This window comes from Haliotis cracherodii, unplaced genomic scaffold, assembly GCF_022045235.1.
Source record: "Haliotis cracherodii isolate W230 unplaced genomic scaffold, xgHalCrac1.p SCAF_2, whole genome shotgun sequence".
NCBI lineage: Eukaryota > Metazoa > Mollusca > Gastropoda > Lepetellida > Haliotidae > Haliotis > Haliotis cracherodii.
This window is the reverse complement of record NW_027266275.1, coordinates 20641929-20658061: the sequence shown is the minus strand read 5'-3', so window position 1 is coordinate 20658061 and position 16133 is coordinate 20641929.

Below are 16133 nucleotides of genomic sequence, written 5' to 3'. Positions count from 1 at the left end.
TACGTTCTGGAATAGATTTGACACATTACAAAGTATTTCGCTCCTTAGTCAGATTTCAATGAAATCAGACAAATCAGTTTATTAGCTCTACTTAATTTAAAAGGATAGAAAATGACTATATTATATGTATGTTTACGTTAACTTGTGGCGTGTTCCATGAGACAACATAACTTGACAATTCCGAAATTATCTCTCTTTGCGAACGAAAATTAGTGTCACTTTTAAATTTTGAAAAGAATTATGGATCTAGATAGATAAAAAATAATTTCATCATCTAAATACTTATAGCTTGATATTGTATTTAAGTCCTTGGTTAATTCATGAAATATATTGGATACATAAATAACAAAACAAACTTAACCAGCTTAGATTGTCATAAAATCTTGCTTGTCGGTGCGCTGCTTCCTGAACAATTTTTGTTTTGAGTGTTTCCACGTATAATGTTGGTGTTTACACTAATATAAACTTGATTTTTGACATAAACACAAACATATACAGTATACATCACTTAACATCCGACTTGAATACGCATGTTAAATGCTGATCGCATATGCTGTTCGATCAAAGGTCTCGTCATTGTAAGGGAAAATAGTGAAGTATCTTTTGGCACATTATTTCCATTCTAATAGCTAAAGTGTGTTAACACTATACTTATTGATTATAACATTTTTTGGCTTTGAAAAATGCTATTGCATGGCACACGAATGATTTTTGTGTTCGGTTATAGTCATGGCATCTTTTATCATAGGAACAACACGTCTACATGTAGGACATATGTAGGATTGTACAGAATTTCACTCAAATATGTGCATGTTAAACAATGTGATCATGAATTCTGTGTCACTTATCTATGTTGTTGTTATTGTCAGCAGCTAGGAAATCCCCGTGACGTCATTTGGAAACACCCCGCTTTTCTATCTCCAACACAAATGAGTTCTCTGTCAGAGTTACGATTGGTATCGTAGCTCTGAGCGATCTGCGACAGGTTTACGATAGTTTCGAAAATCTAACTTATCCTAGCCTTGAGATATCTTATCTTTAAACGTAAGTTGTTAAGATTTATCTTAGCTAAGATCGTTTCGAAAATCTAGGCCCTGGAATCTCCTGGAAATCCCACGGCGTAAGATCGCCTCCGTGGTCTAGTGGTAGAGCGTCCGCCCGGAGAGCGGAAGGTCCGGGGTTCGATCCCCGGACGCGTCATTCCAAAAGAGGTTAAAAGATGGAACTTGTTGTTACCCTGCCTGGCGCTCGGCATTAAGATGCTAAAACAAGGACTGGTCGGCCCGGAGCCAGTATACTGTGTCTGAGTGGGTCATTCATGGTCATACGGCATGGTATATCAGTGCACTATAAATCGACATCAGTGCATGCATCAGTGCACTATAAATCGACATCAGTGCACGTGCATGCACGTCGCTATATAAGTGCAATAATCTTGGACGCGACGTTAAACCCGATTTCACCTCACCCCAATAAATATAACAAGGAGCATGAACTGATGGGTACAACGGGACATTGTACCCAGACAGCGTAGATCGTTGCTCTTGCTATCAACCACCCGTTTGTAATTTTTCTGTCTTGTGTAAAACAACGTTCGGAACACACCTGAACACTGAAATATCGCGATGAATGTGATAATGCATATACAACACGCATATTATAAATAAATATAAGAAAAATATCCCTTTCCTGGGTCAATGTGCACTGAACCATATCATATATACAGGTTTCTGGGTCACAGGTTGGAAAGTATTTTCGTCTGATCACCTTCTTGCTAAGACCGCAAACCGCCAAGGACAGAGAGCGTGGCATTTATTGTCGGTCACGGCTGGGTCAAGCTCGGGGCGAGGAATAAGGCCAAACCAGCCAGTCTGCCTCCTAAAGCACATCCGTCATTGTCGATAATCCATTATGTCTTCACTGTTTGGACACTATTATGTCGTTTACAGTTTCATGTTTTAAAGCAATATTCTGTTGCCCCGAACTGACTTCATCTGTGATTGAGTGGAAGTCGAGGAATGACTTTGAATATGTATGCATTGTCATCCGAGGTTAAGCCGCCGTGAAATCCTCTTAATCTGGAAACCCTTTGGACGATTGTTCATATGAACCTCTACACATGTAAAGCAATATACACCAGCCCTGTGAAGAACCAGGTTAAAATTGGTATTCAGCAACCTGCTGGTTGTAAGAGGCGGCTGAATGGATCAGATAGTCAAAAATACCTTTATAACAATGATTCGTTAAATTTGACGATTTCAGAGGAAACGGAACTGTCCGGAGTAACGGGATTTCACTGTACTTAAGGTACCGTCCAGATAAACGGGAGTTCATTGTACTTCAGGTACCGTCCACATTAACGGGGGTTAACTGTACTTCAGGTGCCGTCAAGTGGTTAAAGCGTTCGCTCGTCACGCCGAAGACCCGGGTTCGATTCCCGACATGGGTACAATGTGTGAAGCCCATTTCTGGTGTTCCCAAGAGTGATATTGCTGGAATATTGCTAAAAGCGGCGTAAAATCAAACTCACTCACACTCACACAGGTACCGTCCAGATAAACGGGGGTTCATCGTACTTCAGGTACCGTCCAGATTAACGGGAGTTCACCTTACTTCAGGTACCGTCCAGATTATAGGGGGCTCACTGTACTTCAGGTACTGTCCAGATAAACGGGGGTTCACTGTACTTCGGGTACCGTCCAGATTAACGGGAGTTCACCTTACTTCAGGTACCGTCCAGATTATAGGGGGCTCACTGTACTTCAGGTACTGTCCAGATAAACGGGGGTTCACTGTACTTCGGGTACCGTCCAGATTAACAGGGTTCCACTGTACTTCAGCTGTGTCATAGCGGCCAATACTGATAGAAACCCCCATGGTTTAAAATTAGTCCCAAATACACCTATACTTGTCGTTCGAGGCGACTACATGGATCAGGTGGTCAGACCCGATGGTTCGGTTGTTGCGTGTCATCGTACCCCGACAACATGGGACGTTAATTGCTCACATATATAGTTAATGGTGTGCTGGCCCAGACGCCATTGTTTACAGACCGCCGTCATATAGCTGGAATACTGCTGGGTGCGGCGTCAAACAACAAACAAACAAACACTTCTTTCGACTCCTTGAGACACTGAAGACAGAGCTCCGTACAGGGATGAAGGCAATCACCACAACGAACTAAGAGTTTAAAAAACATCATTGTGCCAAGCTACAGAATTTTTGCACTTTTTATTTTCACAGATTTTCGAAAATATATTTTAGTCCATTTAAGCACGGTGTAGATAATGTTTTTACCCAAACACACTATGCGCTCCTTGAATACACTTTGTCAACAAAGGCGGGATGGCGAGGTGATCGACAGCAAAGCTCAAATGACACTGCCGATATTGACAAATGTTGAAACGTGTTGAAAAAATAACACTGTCAATGGCGCAATGTTTGCTGAAGGATATTTCATGTTTGACGCTATACCACATGCGGATGGTTCAATACATATGTTTAATAAAACAGCGGTTTTGTTTGGCTTTGATCATAGCAAGAAAATTCAAATTTCATGTCGATTGTGTCACTTGTGTGAGGCCTTGGTAGAAATTGGTAGCAAAATGTAATATTACAGCGCGAAGTCCAACTTCAACATCCGCACGCCCTTGGATTATGTACAGGACTTTTTTTAGATTTCACAAAATATCTTCTTTATTTTGAAATGCTGATATTGATTTTAAGGCTAATCAACGATGGTGAGACACTGGCTCACGGCGGATTGAGATTTCATGATAATGACATAACTATTACATCAAATTTAAATTGGAAAATGCATAATCAGCTTCCGCATCTTGAAGTCTAAGCAGGAGAAGCATGTGAGTGGCGAACATTTATATCAAGAAAAGTTAGTGAGCCTACTGGGACAACCCATAATATCTTTGTTTCAATAGCGAAAATTGTACATATTTTTAATTTCCGTTGAAATATCGTCCATGTGTTTTGTTTGTTTCTTGTTAAACGCCGCACTCAGCAATATTACGGCTATAATGACGGTGGTCTGTATATGATCGAGTCTGGACCAGACAATCCAGTGATTGACATCATGAGCATCGATCCACGCAATTGGGATACCATGACATGCATCAACTAAGTCAGCGTGCCTGACCCCCCGATCCCGTTAGACAAGCTTAGTTGCATTTTACGGCAAGCATGGGTTGCTGAGGACCTATTCTACCCCGGATCTTCACAGGTCTCTTCTATTTGTACCAGCAAGCAGGGAATCTATCGCACAGACCGCCCGGTAAATATCTGTGTTTGAAATCGCGAAACCCAAACAAAAAATTACCTCTTCAAAACATGTCCAATAAAACATCATAAAGCAACATGACATGTGATACCAAATTTATATCTTCTGCACTGCAACATATTTTGAAATGATCATAAGCAATGTAATAATCAACTACTCCCTGCCAGCTGCAGGCGTAAAGAAACGCCGATAACACGTGATTACCGTGGCGGGAAAACACGCACAATCATCTGCAGGAGGTTACTGGCGGTGCTTGAACACTTGTGTGTGAAATATCATTTATCATTTTACATTACATGGAAATAAGAGCCAATCGCAAAAAGTAAGAATTTAGACCTACAGAAATACTCATTCCGGTTACCTTCCCGACAGAGAAAATTGGCTTCGTAAATGTTTACCCATCACAGGATGCGATAAGTTCATAACGAAACTTCAGATTTAACTAATACGCGTTAATATGCGTTGGGCATAGAGAGGGATAAGGGCGGGAGGGGTCCTGCTTTATCCTGGGGCCCACCATGGATGCCAAGTTAAATCAAGAAGAAATTAATATTCACGAACCAGCATTCCGTCCCTTTTGACAAGAAAATGGTTCCTTTATTCCGAACATGTTGAAACTATTCGTTAATAAGCTTCGTTTGTGAAGAGAAATTCCCCGACATTTTATCTTTGGAATGCACTGCACGTAGGAACATCGGAAAGAAATACATTTTACCAGACTGAGTGCATAATTAGTTGGAAGGAAAGTTCTTTTTATATGTAAATGTAAACATAGTTCATAGTTCTTTTCCTAGTTACTATATAAGCTATGCTCTCGGGTGCAGTTTGGTGTCATTCCGTTATACCTACATCCCTGACTGATGTTTAACTAGAAAACCGTGTGAGTCATCTTTAATCTCTGAGTACCCTTTATCTTTCGGATATAGTGTGCTGTCACTCATGCTCTTTAACAATAAGAGACTTTACAAAGAAAACGTATATATACTTACGTGGGAAAATAAGGGAACGTACATGTATATTGTTGTTGTGTGCATTGCCAATTATCCTGGGCCATTCTCGGGATCATCCTGAAAAACTGGTTCTGCTGTTGATTCGCGTAGCAATCTTAGCGCTATTAACCAACAGGCCACGGCCAAAAATGTAGCACAAATGTGTACTATGACTGTTTTAGGTGCGCGTGCGTACTGTCCTTAAATGAGTGAGTGAGTATGGTTTTACGCCGCTATTAGCAATATTCCAGCAATATCACGGCGGGGGACATCAGAAATGGGCTTCACACATTGTACCCATGTCGGGAATCTCAACCCGGGTCTTCGGCCTGACGAGCGAAGTCTTTAACCACGAGGCTACCCGACCGCCCCGTCCTTAAATGAGAATGCAAAGTCATTTCTACACTTCTAAAAGATATTTTGGACAGAAAACTATATTTTTAAATTTATTTATTAATTGAGTTATAAAAAACTATTCTTCTGATGTTAATTTTGGCAGATTAATTTCACTTCACATTAAAAACTTCAGTAGTCTGATGTTTGTTCTCATTCGATAATGAGGACCTTCATTGGTCATACGCTATGTTTACGAGGAGAAATCGCCTGTCTACTCGTTTAGGAAGACAGGAACCCAGTCAATCAACCTGTCAAACACATGGCTTCTTTACAATATCTTAGTATATATTCACTATTGTATTTAATAATATTATTTCTTTATAATTTCAAACTTTAAAGTTTACACTGTTTCTTTCATGCTGATTGGCTGAAGGGATAGTCATGTGATCTGATATTTGGAGTTCACACACCTGCGAACGGAGAGAAAAGTTCACACGATGCGAACAATTTTTTGTGAAATTGATCGTGTGAACTTTTGCCGGAAGTATTTTCCGGGGTTTCCCCGAATTCTCTCAAGCTCGGAGGTTCACACAGTTTAACCAGCGCTTTTCAATCGTTCACACTTCAATGAACCCATCAAAACTGACGTTCAATTCTTAAAACATCACTGAGATGTTGCGAGTGCAACGGGCCACTTTGGTTGGTACTACCTGTATAAGCATCAGTTTCGAATGATGTTTCGTTATACATTGAATGGCGAATCTGGTATCCCCGTATAACGCTGAGTATTAAGAATCACATTCGTAAATCCTCGCGCCTTTCCGTGTCGGTATTGGTCCGTGCCCGGTCGACTAATGCATTGCAGCTGTGTGAAGTTGAAGGAAGTGTTTGAGAAGTTTTAAAGATACTTCAGAATTCGCTTTGATGTAATATTGATTAAGAGTGCTGTACAAGTGTCCATATTTACAGATGTTACGAGGCAGAAATCAAATATGTGATGTCGGACCTTTTATCTTTATACAGTGTCGCTTCCCAGATCGATAACACGTCTCCAAGGTCGGCTTTGATTTTGACGTCATTGATTCTGGGTGAAGTGTTCCGGTTTGGTTAATTTAGATGAGTGTCTGTAGGGTGTGTGTTTGGTGTGTGTGTGTGTGTGTGTGTGTGTGTGTGTGTGTGTGTGTGTTTTATCAAGTGTCAGCTTAATGGAGCTGGTCCCAAAATCATTACATAGTAAACAATGATTAGAGCGATCAGCAAATCCTGGCGTATTGGGGTAATATCGACGAACATGAAATGTGTGTTATGGCATAACCATCACGTTCCTTGTCCCACATCAGACAAGGGCTACCACATATGAATTTGGAGCTACCTCCCTTGGCCGTTCCAGGATCCGTTGAATCGCATTAAAGATTGAACTTTGGTTTGTGTGGTGTGCTGTGTGTTTGTGCGTCTGTCAGTTTGTATTAGTCAGGACTAATGCAGCTTTTATTGTGTTACCCACTGAGTCACGATGTATGTATACCTCAATCAGACACATCATACTGTGAGTGAGTTAAAATTCAATCAGCATTCTTTCAGCCATATAGCTACCGCAGCATACTGGCTACGAGTGGACCGGTCATTGCATTATCTCCTTAATACCAGAGACCATATATCGGTATATGGTCTCTGTAAATACTAAGCACCAGGCAAGGTAACAACAAGTACATATTTTAACATCTTCCCGAGGCAAGGAAGTTAACTTACTCTATTACTCTAAAATCCCAGCTTCCACCCTTGCAGAACTTGGCTGGAATTTCTGAGTTATATTTTGGCAGGACTAACGAGTTTGTGTAGTCCAACAGAAATCGCATAACGAAATCGACATCCGGTTCGTCAACAACATGGCGACTGTTGTGCACATTTTGGTCGATTGCAGGATTTGCAAAGTATATGTACCGTCAACTGGGTGTCGACAGATATCTCCAAATTGGTTCATGTTTTTAAATCAAGGTGATCGAGTGATTTCACTCACTTCGAGAGGTAAGACCCGTTTTATTACAATATAGGTCTTGAAGATCAGACCCGACATAGCTTGTTAAAGCCACTGGCGGCGCTACGGTCGAGCCACGAAATTCCAGCTTAGTTCCGCAAGTGTGGAAACTGGACTTTTATGGTCTGGAAGATGTCCTTTAACGTCGTTTAGTTTGGCGCGGCCGGGGATCAAACCGCCGACATTCCGCTCTCCGGGCAGACACTGTCTACTGCACCAAGGATGCAGTCTGGACACAACATGGGACCCATATGTGCCCGCATATTAATTATGAATATACTGGAGTTTAATTTCAGGCTATTTAACATCCCGTTTACTCTTTGCCAAGCTGACACACAATATGGTGTTTGTAAACATGTCAACGGGGTTGCTGCAGTTATGATACACGATAAACATTAGAGATTATATGATCAGTTTAAGAGTAGTGATGTTAGTCAGCTCTAGTTGAAAGGGACACCCAACAGAGTTTTACCTGCGAGCTAAATGGGGTGCCTTACGCTTCATTAGTGTTCGTTTGGGCGTTACACCACCTGCGTCTGGAAATAAAGAGAAAGTTATCACGAAATGTTGTGTCTATCTTCTGAAACAAATTAACTGACCCAGTGAACCAGGGCACTGAAATCGACACGAAAACGTCTCGGTAAGTAAGGCTTTAGATTTGAGTAAGTGAGTAAGTTTGAATTAACGCCGCCTAGAGCAGTATGTCAGTTATTATCACAGCGTGTCAGACTGATGTGGGAGTACAGTAAACTACGGTTGAAAGGAACACGCTTATAACGAACTGATGGATATAACGAACTTACGTCTTTGGTCCCGACTATTTGCTGTAGTTATGCTGTATATATGCTTATAACGAACTACGGTCATAACTAACTAAAATTAGTAGTCCCTTTGAGTTCGTTAAAACCGTAGTTTACTGTTTACAGGAAGGGATGCCATACGGGCATGTTGCTGACGAACCTAGAAACACTCACGATCGGGATTTGTATCCATTATCACACGCCTAAGGGACATAACTCTGCTCTGCGAAATGTGGCGCATATGACTACAGGAGCCGTTCAGATTAGAACTAGGTGGCAGGTTATATGTTTGTATGACTACTAGACAAAACTCAGTTAGTTGCCCTTTAGACAAATGTCCCCTGCGCCAAAAATTGTTTACCCAGCCCTGACCTGCATACACCACCTTTGGCAACACGTTTCATCATAACGCATCCAATGGTTCGTTATTCCAGATAGTTCCCTATCACGCCCAAGGCCTATGTTTTATTCCCCACACGATACAGTTTCTGAAGCCCATTTCTGCTGTCCCCCGCCGGGATATTGCTAGAATAATGCTAAAAGTGGCGTGAACCCATATCACTGGCGTAACTAAGTCACTTAATCTAGATAACTTTTTATCCTCTCTGTTCCCTCTGGCACTTTACCGTCCAGGTCAATATAGTTGTGTCGTGTTTCCTCAAGCAGATATTGTTGTTTTTTGTCCGGATTGATAGGGTTTACCTGTTTATTCCAAAAGAGTCTGGTATGAAACTTAGCAAGCCTTTGTTCCCATTTCCTTTGGATTAGCATACTTCAATAATCCAGTTTTTTAAAACCAGGATTTAAAGGGCTCTTTGTCCACGAAAAGACATCTTCCCGAGGCAAGGAAACTGGACTTTTATAGTCAGTTCACTCCCTTGACTCGGGAAGATGACCAACAGAACTAGCTGATCACACTGCGGGATCCTCTCTGTCCTCTGTGTAAGAACTGGTCATCAGCAACCCGTGCTTGTCGTAAAGGCGACTAACGGGATCGGGTGGTCAGGCCTGCTGACTTGGTTGATCAATGTGTGTCATCAAACCAGTGAAGACCCGGGGTAAATAGAGTAGGTCTTCAGCAACCCATGCTTGCTATTAAAGGCGACTACGCTTGTCGTATGAGGCGACTAACGGGATCGGGTGGTCAGGCCCGCTGACTTGGTTGATGCATGTCATCTTATCCCAATTGTGTGGATCGATACTCATATCAATCACTGGATTGTCTGGTCCAGACTCGATTATTTACAGACCGCCGTAATAGAGTTGGAATATTGCTGCGTTAAACAACAAACAATCAGATCGATGCACATGATGTCAATCACTGGATTGAGTGGTACTGACTCGATTATTTACAGACAGTCACATAGCTAGACATCGCTGAGTGCGGTGTTTACAGCAAACAAATAAAAAACACTCTCCTCCGCGGCAATGAACGGGGTCATATTCAACATTGCGCATCTAAGTCAGCAGGAGTATGTAAAGTCTGTAATACCCATGTCAACTTGTGTAACAAGTGTTTCTGCACAGTTAAACATACGAGTTACTTGAGCAGACTTGGCAACCTCGTTCCGGTCACTTGGCAAGCAATGAGAGACACCATTGTAATCAACACGCTAAATGTAGCTGGCATGCACACTTGATTTCACCACAACAAGCAGCAGACAGGATGTGCTGAGACATGGCCTCTGCGCTCCGTCTGCTGGAAGTCGGAATTGACGAAAAAACTTGCGCCAGTTTCTTGTGTGTCAGATATCGACCTCAGTAGCAACAAATCCGAGCCGCCATAACTACCATACAAATAAACGACTTTGACAAGTTACTGCAAACAGTTAAATCATCTCGCTTTCCTCCTCTTGTTTGGAAAGTAGAGAATTTCACGTCAAAAATGTAGCAATGAACTTGAAATCTGGAACGGCATGCATGCGTGGTATGTTTATCATAAAAAGGGAGGTAACTGCTAAAGGTCATGTTGCTTCCCACGACGACAGAAACGGGGATTTTTTTCCCCCCTTGCGTTAGGTGAATTCGCTAGCGAGTCTAAAATCGCTATGGGGTTTCTGTTTGGAGCAAATTCCATCCCAAAGTGCAAATTGACATTTTAGTCAATAACCACCTTATATATGCGTCATATATGGAGGCTAGGGGTGATTTCACATTCATGTATCAGCGCGGCTTGCACAAGCAGTTGGATCGATATAAAGATCTATTAAGCCCTAAATCATTATTAAGGTAAATACCACATCGTAATATGTGTTCAAAAAGAAATAAAGTATTCGAGAAAATGTGTATTTCTGTAATGCACTGGCAAGTTCTCAGAATATGTCTCAAGGTTAACCCTTAATCAATACGTCACTGGTCTTGTTGTTATCGTTATGCAGCTTTATCTTTTGTTTCGTGATTAAAATAATCATCAAAGTCATCGTTATTGCCATAGCCTGAATCAATTGTCAATGAGTGAATGGTGATTTACGCCGCAATACAATATTTATCAAGATCACGTCGTCCTGTTAAGAAACGAATCTGGATGAGAAACACAAGGAGTGAGAGTGAAAGGATCCACGCCGTCGGGGTTTTCCGTGTCCCATAAACAGGCACCGCCCAGGCGGCACAATGTGTCCCCCCGAGCCGTTCATCAAGGATGAGGTGAGGTGAGGTGAGGTGAAATGGAGTTTAACATCGCGTTCAAGGTCCAAGACAACTTAAGATACGTGCATGATCATGTGGTGTGTGTGTGTGTGTGTGTGTGTGTGTGTGTGTGTGTGTGTGTGTGTGTGTGTGTGCGTACAAGTCCGGACTAATGTCGGTTTTAGAGTGCTCGCCCACAAGGAAATCATACCGCGGCTTAACATGTAAACCCCATTCAGACACAGTAAACTAACTCCAATCCGATCACTCCCTGTTTCTTTCCCCCCTGAATGCCGAGTGTCAGGCAGGGCAAGAACAAGTACCATCTTTTAACGACTGTTGGTATGACGCGGCCGGGGATCGAACCACTCGACCTTACGCTCTGTCCACCAGACCACGGATGCCGTTATGCATGAGGTACAGGGGACATTATGGAATGCTTCCGTAAGATAAATTCAACCTTAAGAAGAACACTTGTTAGAGTTTTCTTGTTTAATGTATGTTTTTCCCGGTGTCAAATGATGCTGATAATAACAATAATTGTTTTACGTTACGTTACGGTACAGTCTCGTGAGTGAGGGAAGTAAGTGACTCTTATGCATTATTCCAGGCATATGACGGACGAGGACTACCAGAATTGGCTTTACACATTGTATACCCATGTGAGTGAGCTGTTTTTACGCCGTGGCTAGCAGTATTACAGCAACATCACGGCAGGGGACACCAGAAATGGGCTTCACATACTAGAGAGAGAACCACACACACACACACACACACACACACACACTGACGTGACAACCCAAAACATTTGTAATAACTCAAACGATCACGGATTTCACGTCACAAGCGGAGCAAGGTACACAAGTGACTGGATCAGGATATATGTTTTCCTCACAGGAAAAAGGATGACTTCATACCGTCACAAATGAAGTTTAACCTTTAACATCGTACACGAAATATGTTATGAGAACAGCTCTAAATCATGTTAATGTACTGCTCCTGAATCAACCTCGAGGGTCTATGCTAAATATACCGGACAACTAAAAAACGCATATGCTACTGTTACCAACATGACGCATTGCCGTGGTTGTATTGCAAAACGGTGTTGAGGCGTGGCAGACATGAACATGAGAATACTGTGTGCCAAGGCCACATGAGTACTTAAAACCAAAGTTTGAAAACTTATTCTTAGTTTTAGAGTTGATAAACCAAATAAATATATCTAATCTGTCTTTGAAGTAGCACGCGTAACCATGGGCAACTCTTTGAGGGACCAATAGAACGTGTGATTTCTTTATTTGACGGCTCTTTCGCAAATGTTACTTCATCTCAAATACGTCAAGATTAATGTTTTGCCACCTTATTGCTGAATTTGCTAAGGCGTAAGAGTCTGAAAAGGAATAACAAATACGTTTCACGATCGTGTGATGTTTTATAAATCTATTTTGGTATAAGTCTTAATAACGAACGCATTTGGGCACCCGCTTTGTTTGTGATGCTTGTTCTGCATTGGTACTGTCAGCACAGTGGTCTAAGTCCTGGGTTCGCTTGGCTTGAGTTGCAATCTCATGTTCGACTCCATCGTAATCCTATGTTGGTCACCATACGCATGATCTCCGATCAGCGTTGACTTTCAAAGTTAAGCTGCATGTGATGTGACGGGAGTTGTTCAAAGCGGTATAAAACTCACCTCACTTACTCTGTTTTGTGCCATTCGCTCCATTTACATACACCTCAGGGCAAAAGAAAGTATACTCTTGAAAATTGAATTTGGCAAAAAATGTACAATGGTTATCCAACCATTACTAGGCTGAAAACAGTCGCGGAAACACTGCCTACTTAAGGTCCAAAACACAGCTATGATATATACCCTTATCAAATACATCGCTATCGAATAGCCATTTCTTGTTTGTTTCATTGTCAGCCACCATGCATGTAGTATCATGTAGAATGTAGTATCAGTACATATATACTTCAGTCCAATTTAGAAGTCTGTACACTGAATTATTTATACCGACATCTTCTCTGGACACAATAGAGTTAATGTGTTGCAAACGTATTTGAGTTTATAAGTGCACACAGGAATAGCACGTCTTATTTTAATACAGAAATATATAATAATTTGAAACCCGGAAATATTGGTAATACATTTATATGAGAAATGAGGGGGGGGGGGGGGGGAGCTCCCCACACCAGACCACATAATAACGTGCAGCATTTGCTAGTGACGCCGAAGACCCAGGTTCGATTCCCGGCATGGGCACAATGTATGAAACCCATTTCTAGTGTCCCCCGTCGTGATATTGCTGGAATGTTGCTAAAAACGCCGTAAAACTATACTCACTCATGCTCTTTTGTGCTCTTACCACGGACATGTATTTTGCCTGGTTTATATACAAGAAGGACAGATAAGAAACTATATGTGTCTGTTATTACTGGGTTTTATGGCCAAACACAATGTCTTTTTAAGCATAGACGATTGGGGTTTAATTTTGTAAATTAATAAAGGATACTTTCTTTCTTACTTTCTTTCACCACCTTCCCATAAACAGATATTTTTTTGTATTATTGCTTTTTCTTGATGGAAAATGGGAAGGAAAGTTTTTGAAATTTACTGCAAACTTATCACACAACCTATATTCTCCTGGTATTTTCTGTAATAACTGTCATGGTGTATTGAAAATGAGATTTAAAAAAGTGGGTTTTTTTATAATCGTGAAAAGCCACAACCCGCCCAAGGCAACATTAAAATTTGTTTGGTAACCATGTCACGCGCTATGACACAAACAACAAAAGCGTGCTTCACGAAGACCACGTGCAAGTATATATAGCTGTCAACGTGCCAAGAAAATATGCATCATATCGGTTGTGACAGGTGGGGAGATTGTTCTGCGGTAATTGTCACGGGATTTTGTTGCACTTAAATGGACAACGCCGACCACCCAATTTCCTTGATTAATGTGAGCCTAGGATTATCATTAAGGCTTTGTGGGGGCGGGCTTGTGGGAAAACGAATTCAGACACGGAAATGACGCACAAAATAATCTGAATATGGGTGGGGGATTTAATTGCATCCTAAAAAACAATCCATAATGTTGACTCAGCATGGTCCGCTGCCATGATTGCTGCCATCGTACCCCGTTGGTGACAATATCAATCACTGGGTTTTCTGGTCCAGGCTGGGACCCGTTAATCCGGACGATTTCACCTGGACTGGCAGTTCCGGGACTGACGGGGTTTCATTGTTTATCGAAATAATGCATATTCACGTAAACTGTCAAGCAAATGAAAGTATACACTTGAAAAATACCTGCTTCACTTTGCTTATTACTGTGAAATTGCGACCACCCTGTTCCTTGAGGCGCCGTGTGCACGTCACCTGTTGTGAGATACTCAGTGGTGTGATTCATGCACTATCACCTGTTAAACATGGGTGTATATTGTCTTTTGCCCGGCAGCCAATATTATAATGGAGAGGTTTTTTCTGTGGATGTTATATTATTTAGGTATAAGGGGCGGTCGGGTAGTCTAGTGGTTAAAGCGTTCGCTCATCACGCTGAATACCGGGTTCGATTCCCTACATGGGAACAATGTGTGAAACACATGCTGGTGTTTTAGTCGTGAAATTGTTGAAGTACTGCTGAAAACTGAGTCAAACAATACTCACGCACTATTTAGGAATTAGTTTAATTAGAAAACAATAGGTCTTCATCAGTCAGATTTCAAGTGAATGTCAATGCAGGCTGTATCCACCTAGTTCTTGGTCCCGACTTCTCAGTTGCGTGGGAAAATGGCTATTAACGAGGCCAGTTCGCGATTACACATATACTCGTCAAGAAAATTAGACAACGCTGATGTACGCATTTTAAATAATAGGCTCACGACTGTCTGGGAAAAACACCCCCAGAACATGTTACTCTGTTGCACATACCGTATTTCCTCTATTAGATGCCGGCCTCTACTAGAAGCCGGGTCAATTGTTCAGTGCAAAAAATAGAAGCCGGGCCTCAAATAGACGCCGGGTCGATCAATTGATACAATGGGGCTATTAATAGAAGAGGGGCCTCCAATGGACGCCGGGCCTCTAAATTGACGCCGGGTCAAAGGCTTGTCCGAAATAAATAGAAGCTTGGGCGTCTATTAGAGGAAATACGGTATATACGTAACAATCATCCCACGACCATATAGGTTTATACATTACATTCAGAAAATTACAGATGGGGAAACTATCATCATCATCACTGCAACAGAAACAAAAACTGAAATCATAGCAATCAGTTGAAAAAACTAATGGCATACATTAAATAGCACTTTAATTAGATTCGTCTGGAATATGCTATGGTGAAGTATAAGAGTGGTGCGTTGAGGAACTAGGTCCACAGAAAATAGTCTGCTAACATAATTAAGAGTTCAGTTAGTTTCACTTTCATAGATGCTTTTTTTAAAGCCGATGATCTGGATAAAAGAAGTAAATGAATAAAACTAAAACGGCTCAGGGTAATTTGAAGAATTCCCCAATGCTATCTAAATTCTTGTCAGAAAGAATTGGGTCCATGTTCAGTTAAAGAGAAAGCCAATAAATTCTGCGTTAGACTGCCATTTAGTCCAATAAATAAAGTTCTCTTGCTTTAAGATCTGTATCTTGTATCTACTAATTATAACATAAAATCCAAATGGAGCCTATAAGAGTCCTTAATAATGCGCATACATGTACTGACATAGATTCCACGAAATAAAGTTATGTGTAAGGTTTGGTATAAAATAATTCCATACTCGAACATAAAGAATTCCTAAATTTCTTATTTCATACCAAGAGCTAAATTGAGGATAGGAACTAGGCTGCTTGAGCTAAAAGTGAGTGAAAGGGTTAATGGCCGCTTGTACAGTACTCCATTTATATCACTGCATGGGTGTGATTGTTTAATAAAAGACAAATCTGCTGTAGAAAACACGTAAAAGAAACTCAAAATTGCGTATAGCCATCCCTCTGAGCGTTCCAAGACCGCCTCCTTGATCTTGTGGATAGGACGTCCTCTCCTGGAGAGCGGAAGGTCGTT